We start from the raw sequence: 10,530 nt of genomic DNA, 5'->3' as shown, positions 1-10,530 counted from the left end.
TTTCCCTCAAGTGAATAGGGTGGTGCATTTGTATTGATCGAGTTGTTTGGGACATTAAAGTGATAAGACACAATAATCTAAATTTGGGATATACTAGTATGCCTGCCTCAGGCCACGACCTGTCCTGTCACTTTTGCTCCTTCTGGATTTCTCTGGAATTTACTGCCCTTTTTGCCTATTTGTCTGACATTTGACTTAAATCCCTTCATTTTGTTGTTTCTTTTATATTTACATATTATGACCTTTCACCCTCTCCATTTGCATCTTTCTCAAACTATATTCCAGGGTGGCTACCCCAATCTAGATATAATGCTGATAACATTAAAAAAATGAATTAAACTCTTTTGTCTGGGCTGCTGACATGCCATCCAGACTGGGGAAGACCCAGAAACTTTGGGGCCACGTGAAACACGGCCACAGCCAAATTGGCAAGCGCTGGAATCACCCCAGAGGCTGAGGTAATCCTGGTGGCATGCATCACCACAGGATCAACGTTGGCAAATATCACCCAGGTTACTTTGGAGAAGTTGGCATGAGGCATTACGACTTAAGGAAGAACCAGAACTTCCGCCCAACTGACATCCTTGATGAACTGTGAACCTTGGTCAGTGAGCAGACAAGGGTAAATGCTGTCAAAAACAAGAATGGAGCTGCTCTTATCACTGATGTGGTGCGATCAGGCTACTATAAAGTTTTGGGAAAGGGAAAGCTATCAAAATGGCCTGTCATCATGAAGGCCAAATTCGTCAGTAGAAGAGCCAAGGAGAAGATTAAGGATGCCTGTGTGTTGGCTTGAAGCCACATGGAGGGAGTTTCATTAAATTCTAACAAGTGCTTTTCAAAAAAGTAAATGGATTAAAAAAGTTCCAAGGGACCTCATAAAAAGCACCATGTAGATATGGTTCATAATTCCCAGAGTTTTTAACAAAAGGCTTACAATCCTGATCTAGACAAATGTAGATATGACAACTGAAAAACAATAGGTTGATATAATACAATTATAAATTATTACTATTTGAACCTAGCAAATGAACATCTTGAGTACATAAATAAAAATGAACTGCAAATTGGAGTAGAAATCAAGGATAACTGAGGTTATCCTTTGAAACTCAGAGTCAAAGGGGAAAATTCATAGGATTTCTTTTTTTTTTTAAACTATCTCAGTATTTTTTTCTTTATTATTAATTTTATTTTTTAAATTAACATCCAAATTAGTTAGCATATAGTGCAACAATGATTTCAAGAGTAGATTCCTTATTGCCCCTTACCCATTTAGCCCATCCCCCCTCCCACAACCCCTCCAGTAACCCTCTGTTTGTTCTCCATATTTAAGAGTCTCTTATGTTTTGTCCCCCTCCCTGTTTTTATATTATTTTTGCTTCCCTTCCCTTGTGTTCATCTGTTCTCTGTCTTAAAGTCCTCATATGAGTGAAGTCATATGATATTTGTCTTTTTCTGACTAATTTTGCTTAGCATAATACGATCTAGTTCCATCCATGTAGTTGCAAACGGCAAGATTTCATTTTTTCGAAGCCGAGTAATACTCCATTGTGTGTGTGTGTATATACATATATATGTGTGTATATATGTATATATATATACACACATATATATACGTATATATATACACACATATATATGTGTGTATATATATACGTATATATATACACACATATATATGTACACATATATATGTGTGTATATATATGTATATGTACATATATACATATACACATATACTTATACATATATAGATATATATACACATATATATATACATACACATATATATATACACCACATCTTTTTTATCCATTCATCCATCGATGGACATTTGGGCTCTTTCCATACTTTGGCTATTGTTGATAGTGCTGCTATAAACATGGGGGTGCATGTGTCCCTTCAAAACAGCATACCTGTATCCCATGGATAAATACCTAGTATTGCAATCGCTGGGTCGTAGGGTAGTTCTATATATTTTTAATTTTTTGAGGGACTTCCATGCTGTTTTCCAGAGTGGCTGCACCAGCTTGCATTCCCACCAGCAATACAAAAGAGATCCTCTTTCTCCGCATCCTCGCCAACATCTGTTGTAGCCTGAGTTGTTAATGTTAGCCATTCTGACAGGTGTGAGGTGGTATCTCATTGTGGTTTTGATTTGTATTTATCTGATGATGAGTAATGTTGAGCATTTTTTCATGTTGGTTGGCCATCTGGATTTCTTCTTTGGAGAAGTGTCTATTCATGTCTTTTGCCCGTTTCTTCACTGGATTGTTTGTTTTTTGGGTGCTGAGTTTCATAAGTTCTTTATAGCTTTTGGATACTAACCCTTTATCTGATATGTCGTTTGCAAATATCTTCTCCCATTCTGTCGGTTGCCTTTTAGTTTTGCTGATTGTTTCCTTCACTGTGCAGAAGCTTTTTATTTTGATGAGGAGCCAATAGTTCATTTTTGCTTTTGTTTCCCTTGCCTCCAGAGATGTGTTGAGTAAGAAGCTGCTGCAGCCAAGGTCAAAGAGGTTTTGCCTGCTTTCTCTTTGAGGAATTTGAAGGTTTCCTTTCTTACATTGAGGTCTTTCATCCATTTTGAGTTTGTGTACGGTGTAAGAAAATGGTCCAGGTTCATTCTTTTGCATGTCGCTGTCCAGTTTTCCCAGCACCACTTGCTGAAGAGATGGTCTTTATTCCATTGGATATTCTTTCCTGCTTGGTCGAAGATTAGTTGGCCATACGTTTGTGGGTCCATTTCTGGGTTCTCTATTCTGTTCCATTGATCTGAGTGTCTGTTCTTGTGCCAGTACCATACTGTCTTGATGATTACAGCTTTGTAGTATAGCTTGAAGTCTGGGATTGTGATGCCTCCTACTTTGGTTTTCTTTTTCAAGATTGCTTTGGCTATTCAGGGTCTTTTCTGGTTCCATACAAATTTTAGGATTGTTTGTTCTAGCTCTGTGAAGAATGCTAGTGTTATTTTGATAGGGATTGCATTGAATATGTAGATTGCTTTGAGTAGTATCGACATTTTAACAATATTTGTTCTTCCTTTGTAGGTGCAGGGAATATTTTTCCATTTTTTTGTGTCTTCTTCCATTTCTTTCATAAGTTTTCTATAGTTTTCAGTGTATAGATTTTTCACCTCTTTGGTTAGATTTACTCCTAGGTATTTTATGGTTTTTAGTGCAACTGTAAATGGGATCGATTCCTTGATTTCTCTTTCTGTCGCTTCATTGTTGGTGTATAGGAATGCAACTGATTTCTGTGCATTGATTTTATATCCTGTAACTTTGCTGAATTCATGAATCAATTCTAGCAGTTTTTTGGTGGAATCTTTTGGGTTTTCTATATAGAGTATCAAGTCATCTGTGAAGAGTGAAAGTTTGACCTCCTTCTGGCTGATTTGGATGCCTTTTATTTCTCTGTGTTGTCTGATTGCAGAGACTGAGACGTCCAATACTATGTTGAATAGCAGTGGCGAGAGTGGACATCCGTTTTGTTCCTGACCCTAGGGGGAAAGCTCTCAGTTTTTCCCCATTGAGGATGATATTAACATTGGGTCGTTCATATATAGCTTTTATGATCTTGAGGTATGCTCCTTCTATCCCTACTTTCTTGAGGGTTTTTATCAAGAAAGGATGCTGTATTTTGTCAAATGCTTTCTCTGCATCTATTGAGAGGATCATATGGTTCTTGTCCTTTCTTTTATTGATGTGATAAATCACATTGATTGTTTTGTGGATATCGAACCAGCTCTGCATCCCAGGTATAAATCCCACTTGGTTGTGGTGAATAATTTTTTTAATGTATTGTTGGATCCGGTTGGCTAATATCTTGTTAAAGATTTTTGCGTCCATGTTCATCAGGGAAATTGGTCTATAGTTCTCCTTTTTAGTGGGGTCTCTGTCTGGTTTAGTGGGGTCTCTGCCTCCTTTTTAGTGGGGTCTCAAGGTAATGCTGGCTGCATAGAAAGACTTTGGAAGTTTTCCTTCCATTTCTATTTTTTGGAACAGCTTGAAGAGAATAGGTGTTAACTCTTCCTTAAATGTTTGGTAGCATTCCCCTGGAAAGCCATCTGGCCTGGACTCTTGTTTTTTGGCAGATTTTTGATTACTAATTCGATTTCCTTACAGGTTATGGGTCTGTTCAAATTTTCTATTTCTTCCTATTTCAGTTTTGGTAGTGTATATGTTTCTAGGAATTTTTCCATTTCTTCCAGATTGCCCATTTTATTGGCATATAATTACTCATAATATTCTCTTATTATTGTCTTTATTTCTGTTGTGTTGGTTGTGATCTCTCCTCTTTCATTCTTGATTTTATTTATTTGGGTCCTTTCCTTTTTCTTCTTGATCAAACTGGCTAGTGGTTTATCAATTTTGTTAATTCTTTCAAAGAACCAACTTCTGGTTTCATTGATCTGTTTTTTTTTTTTTTTTTTTTGGTTTTGATAGCATTAATTTCTTCTTTAATCTTTATTATTTCCTGGCTTCTGCTGGTTTGGGGTTTTAGTTGCTGTTCTTTTTCCAATTTCTTAAGGCGTAAGGTTAGGTTGTGTATCTGGGATCTTTCTTCCTTCTTTAGGAAGACCTGGATTGCTATATACTTTCCTCTTATGACCACCTTTGCTGCGTCCCAGAGGTTTTGGGTTGTGGTGTTATCATTTTCATGGACTTCCTCTTTTTAATTTCCTCTTTAACTGCTTGGTTAACCCATTCATTCTTTAGTAGGATGTTATTCAGTCTCCAAGTATTTGTTACCTTTCCAAATTTTTCTTGTGGTTGATTTCGACTTTCGTAGCATTGTGGTCTGAAAATATGCATGGTGTGATCTCTGTCTTTTTGTACTTACTTAGGACTGATTTGTGTCCCAGTATCTGGTCTATTCCATGTGCACTGGAGAAGAATGTATATTCTGCTGCTTAAGGATGAAATGTTCTGAATATATCTGTTGAGTTCATCTGGGCCAGTGTATCATTCAAAGCCATTGTTTCCCTGTTGTTTTTTTGATGAGATATGCTATCCATTACTGTGAGTGGGGTGTTGTAGTCTCCTACTATTATGGTATTACTATTGATGAGTTTCTCTATGTTTGTGATTAATTGCTTTATATATTGGGTGCTTCCACATTTGGCACATAAATGTTTACAATTGTTAGGTCTTCTTGGTGGATAGACCCCTTGATTATGATATAATGCCATTCTGCATCTCTTGATACAGTCTTTATTTTAAAGTCTAGATTGTCTGATATAAGTATGGCTACTCTGGCTTTCTTTTGGTGACCATTAGCTTGATACATGGCTCTCCATCCCCTTATTTTCAATCTGAAGGTGTCTTTAGGTCTAAAGTGGGTCTCTTGTAAACAATATATAGATGGATATTGTTTTCTTATCCATTCTGTTACCCTATGTCTTTTGTTTGGAGCATTGGGTCCATGGATGTTTAGAGTGAGTACTGAAAGTTATGAATTTATTGCCATTATCATGCTTGTAGAATTGGAGTTTCTGGTCGTGTTCTCTGGTCCTTTCTAATCTTTGTTACTTTTGGTATTTATTTATTGATATATATATTTGTTTTCATCTTTTCTTCCCTCAGAGAGTACCCCTTAAAATTTCTTGCAGGGTTTACTGGTCAAAAACTCCTTTAATTTTTGTTTGTTTGGGAAACTTTTTATCTCTCCTTCTATTTTGTATGACAGCCTTGCTGGATAAAGAATTCTTGGCTGCATATTTTTCTGATTCAGCACACTGAATATGTCCCGCCATTCCTTCCTGGCCTGCCAAGTTTCTGTGGACAGGTCTGCCGCAAACCTGATCTGTCTTCTCTTGTAGGTTAGGGACTATTTTTCCCTTGCTGCTTTCATGATTCTCTCCTTGCCTGAGTATTTTGTGAGTTTGACTATGATATGCCTTGTTGATGGTCAGTTTTTGTTGAATCTAATGGGTGTCCTCTGTGCTTCCTGGATTTTGATGTCTGTGTCTTTCCCCAGGTTAGGAAAGTTTTCTGCTATGATTTGCTCACACAACCCTTCTACCCCTGTTTTTCTCTCTTCATCTTCTGGGACCCCTGTGATTCTAATATTGTTCCTTTTTAATGAGTCACTGATTTCTCTACTTCTTAAATCATGGCCTTTTGCCTTAATCTTCCTCTTTTTTTCTACTTCATTATTCTCTATAAGTTTGTTCTCTGTATCGCTGATTCTCTGTTCTGCTTCATCCATCCTTGCCTCTGCTGTATCAATCTGTGATTGCAGCTCAGTTATAACGTTTTTAATTTTATTCTGGCCATTTTTTACTTCTTTTATCTCTGAAGAAAGGGATTCTAATCTATTTTTGACTCCAGCTAGTATTCTTATTATTGTGATTCTAAATTATGGTTCAGACATCTTGCTTGTGTTTGCGTTGGTTAAATCCCTGGGCGTCGTTTCTTTGTGCTCTTTCTTTTGGGGTGAATTCCTTCATTTCATCATTTTTAAGGGAGAAAAAGAATAACTGAGGTAGAAAAATTCAAATAAAAAAATTAAAATTAAAAAATATTAAAATTAAAAATTAAACACACACACACACAAATATAGAATAGATGATGCTAGATCCTAGGTGTGTTTTGGTCTGGGTGTTGAGTGGTTTGACAGATTAGAGAAAAAAAAGGGGGGAAGACAAAAAAAAAGGAAATCATTTGAGAATGAAAAAATGAATACACTGAATTAGACTAAAATGAGATCATGGGGGTAAAATAGAATTTGAAAAAATATACACAAAAGTAAAGGATATAGTAAAAAAAATTAAAGAAAATATTTTTAATAAAAATTAGAAAGAAATATGAATTATTTTCTTTTTATGTATTCAAGAAAAAAGAAAAGAAACAAAAAGAAAAGATTAAAAAAAGAGAAAAAAAGGAAATCTTTTGAAAATTTGAAAAAGTGAATACACTGTAGTAGACTAAAATAAAATGATGGAAGTAAAATAGAATTTGAAAAAAATTACATAAAAGCAAAAGATATAGTGAAAAAATTAAATAAAAATATTTGTAATAGAAATTGAAAGTAAAAATCAAATTTTCCTCTTTCTGCATTCAAGAAAATGAAAAGAAACGTAAAGAGAAAAAGGGAAAAAGAAAGAAAAAAAGAAATTGTTTGAAAATTTGAAAAGGTGAATACACTGAAGTAGACTAAAATAAAATGATGGAAGTAAAATAGAATTTGAAAAAACTTACAAAAGTAAAAAATATAGTAATAAAAATAAATAAAAATAAAAATAGTAAGAAAAATATTTTAATAAAAATTGAAAATAAAAATGAATTTTTTCTCTTTCTGTATTCAAGAAAAATAAAAATAAAAATGAATTTGTTCTCTTTCTGTATTCAATGAGAGAAGGAAAAAAAAAGAAAGACAATTGAAGAACCTGCTAACCCATTAAAGTAGGACTGAAATTACTTTGTTTTCCCCTAGAAATCAGTCTATGTAGCACTTTATAAACTAAGCGGGTGGTGTGACTTGTGTTCTTGAAGAGCGAAGTTGGCCTAGTTGGGTGGGGCTCAGTGTAACAGCTCCGCTGTCCACTAGATGGCGCTGCTATCCTACTGGGGTGGATTGTTGCGGGGCTCGTCAGTGTGTATGTGCATGCGTGGGAGGAGTGAAAATGGCGCCACCTAGCTACCCAGTCTGTTCTCCCGGATCAGCAATCGCGCACTTGTCCTCTGTCTTCAACTTTCGTCCACTCCCCACTTTTTCATTCTCCATGACCAGGCCTGAAGCAGTACCTCTCTACTGAGATTTTTCTCAGATGCGGCGGTTTTCCCTGGCCCCTTACTTCTGAAGGACTGCAGCTTTGACCTGTTCTGCCCCTCTGTGGGAGGGTTTCACCGAATAATGGCCAAATGAGCAATGGCAGAATAGCGGCTGCACCCAGGTACACCCGCTGGACCCTGTTGTTGCCAGTGCCCTGAGACTGCGGCCAGGTGCCAGCCTGCCCCAGAAAAAGTTCCCGAGATAGTGTAGCAGCAGTGTTTCAGGGATTATGGAAAATCACAACACACATCTGGCACCAGGCTTCACCCTAACAACTTTGTTCCAGCACCAGCAAATGTGGGCATTTTCTGGGGTCTGCTGGGACCAGGTGGCTTGGAACAGTCTCTACCAAATGTCCTTCCAGCAGTGGAGTCACTTTTCCCCATGTGGCCCAAGAACATCCTGGCCCCACTCTGTTCCTGGGGATTCACCCTTCCCATCAGAGCACTGCCAGGTATTGAGCTGAGGAGTTGCAGCCTTTGTGCTCCCCTTGTTTACAGTCTTAATGGAATTTAAACCCTCTCCTTTCTCCTTTCTCCCTTTTTAGTTTAGTCCCTGTGGCTGTTTCCAATTTTCCACTGTCTCTCCAGCTGCTTTTGGGGAGGGGTGCTTTTCCCGTGTTCTCCCCCCCCCCCAGTCTCTCTCCTCTCTTCGTCTGCAAAAGCGGTTCCCTACCCTCCGTGCCTTCTCGCTCCCCAAATTCACCTCTTCGCACCGCGTACCTGCTGAATTCTGTGGTTTAGGTTGTGCAGATTGTTGTGTTAATCCTCCAGTCAGTTTTCTAGGTGTGTAGGATGGTTTAGTGTTGGTCTTGCTATATTTCATGTACGTGAGACACACAAAAAACTTCCATACTGTTCTGCCATCTTGGCTCCTCTCAAGATAACTCTTTTATAAGCAAGTTATTTTTAATTATTTTTATTTTCTTTGTGATTTTGTACTCCTTGCAAGCTAACATGTTACATAGATTCTGGCAGAAGATACAAGACTCCTGGTTCAGAAACAAAAGATCTTATTATCAGCAATAACAAAAACCAGAGTATCAGCATTTTCTTGTGCTGGTTCCTCATATCCTCGTTCCCAAAAGACAGTGCAAAGATTAGGTAATGTCTGTTCATGCAGCAGCTGGTTTTAAACTAGAGGTATTCTGAGAATAGAGAACCTGAATCTTTTTTTTTTTTAAACATAATTTATTGTCAAATTGGCTAACATACAGTGTGTAAAGTGTGCTGTTGGTTTTTGGGGTAGATTCCCATGGTTCATCAGTTGCATACAACACCCAGTGCTCATCCCAACAAGTGTCCTCCTCAATGTCCATCACCCAGTTCCCCCTCTCCCTCACCGCCCCATCCACCCTCAGTTTGTTCTCTGTATTTAAGAGTCTCTTATGGTTTGTCTCCCTCCCTCTCTTTTATAATAGATAACAACTATTCCTGTCTTTTACTCTGAAGATAAACATGCTTTTTATTATACAAGATGATAGGCAAATCAGCCCTTTGCTTTGGTGGGAAACATTGTCTTCATCTTTCAAGGCTTTTTGTTTTACAAATATCCTTGAAAAGATATTCTGGAAAAATGATAGAAAGTGCCTCTGTGCTCAAGATATGGAAAAATGGAAGAGACCCATTTAGCTCAAAACCCTGTAGCTCAAAACAAAATTGGGCAAAACTGTGCCTCTTCTGTAGATATTCTATGCGTAAATCATTGAAGGGTCTGAGAAGCCTTTTCCTTTTCTGCCAGAACAGTGATACTAAGGTGACCTCAGATGGTTCAGAACATCTTAAGAGGAATTGACATTTTTGTCTTCTCTACTAGATAACTACAGTGGCAACATACAGCCAAATGCTCCTTTAAACTGATTAATCTACCTACCATTCAAGATCCACCTCTCCCACCCTCCCCCCACACACAAAAAAGAAGATTCTGACAGGCTTGCTTAATTCATTCACATCCAATATAGCAATATCATAAACATTTCACTACATCGCACCTTCCACTCTGATTTCTGACCAATTCATGATCCCTTTAGCTCCTGACTTTTTGCCTTCTTTCCTGGCTATTTCTTTTTTGAATATTCTGTTTAATAATATTCTTTTGGTAGTGACTGGTAATCCCTGTGATAATACTAGTGCTTGCCCCTTGGCTTACATCTGTTGTCCAGTGCTCTGCAAAACAAATCTGATCCAGCCAGGCCTCCTGGATTCTCTCTTATGCCTGAGAACTGGTTCACAGGGTTGAAGTCCACACCCAGTTTTCACCAGCTTTTATGAAAAGAAGCCAGACTCTGCCCAAAGTGTGAACACCTTCTGTAAGATCTCCACCAGATGGCCATCAAGCTTTTACTTGATTTGTATCTTCTAAATTAATAGTACAGTCAAAAGAATCAGCTAGTAACATACATTTGGGAGTTATATTTTAAAAACCAATTCAATAAAGATCCAGACCTTGGATTTAAAACTTATTTCAGTGTGGATCAGAGATATATGCATTAAAAAGTTTAGAGAATACATTGTTTTCATAGGACATGTGGAATTGTCTAATCCTGAGTGCTTCAAATATGATCTAGGCCCTAGGAAATAAGTGTATGATAGGGCTTTTCCTGACTGAGATGGATATTTTGTAAGAAAAGACTACAAATAATTGAAAATATATGACTTTGAATATAATAAATATAGCTTCACTACCCCATGCAAAAGTTTGTGATTGTTAAGCATGGGGAAAACATAGTTTGGGGAGTAACATGAATGTCAA

The 10,530-nt window shown here is 37.3% G+C and overlaps 1 pseudogene; it reads left to right on the top strand.

Annotated features, from left to right (window-relative positions):
• The first annotated feature begins 361 nt into the window (after nt 1-361).
• Nucleotides 362-796, top strand: LOC102951933 (annotated as a pseudogene).
• The last annotated feature ends 9,734 nt before the right edge of the window (nt 797-10,530 follow it).

Source organism: Panthera tigris, chromosome B2, assembly GCF_018350195.1.
Source record: "Panthera tigris isolate Pti1 chromosome B2, P.tigris_Pti1_mat1.1, whole genome shotgun sequence".
NCBI lineage: Eukaryota > Metazoa > Chordata > Mammalia > Carnivora > Felidae > Panthera > Panthera tigris.
The sequence above is the reverse complement of the archived record's forward strand: the minus strand, read 5'-3'. Positions and strand labels throughout refer to the sequence as shown.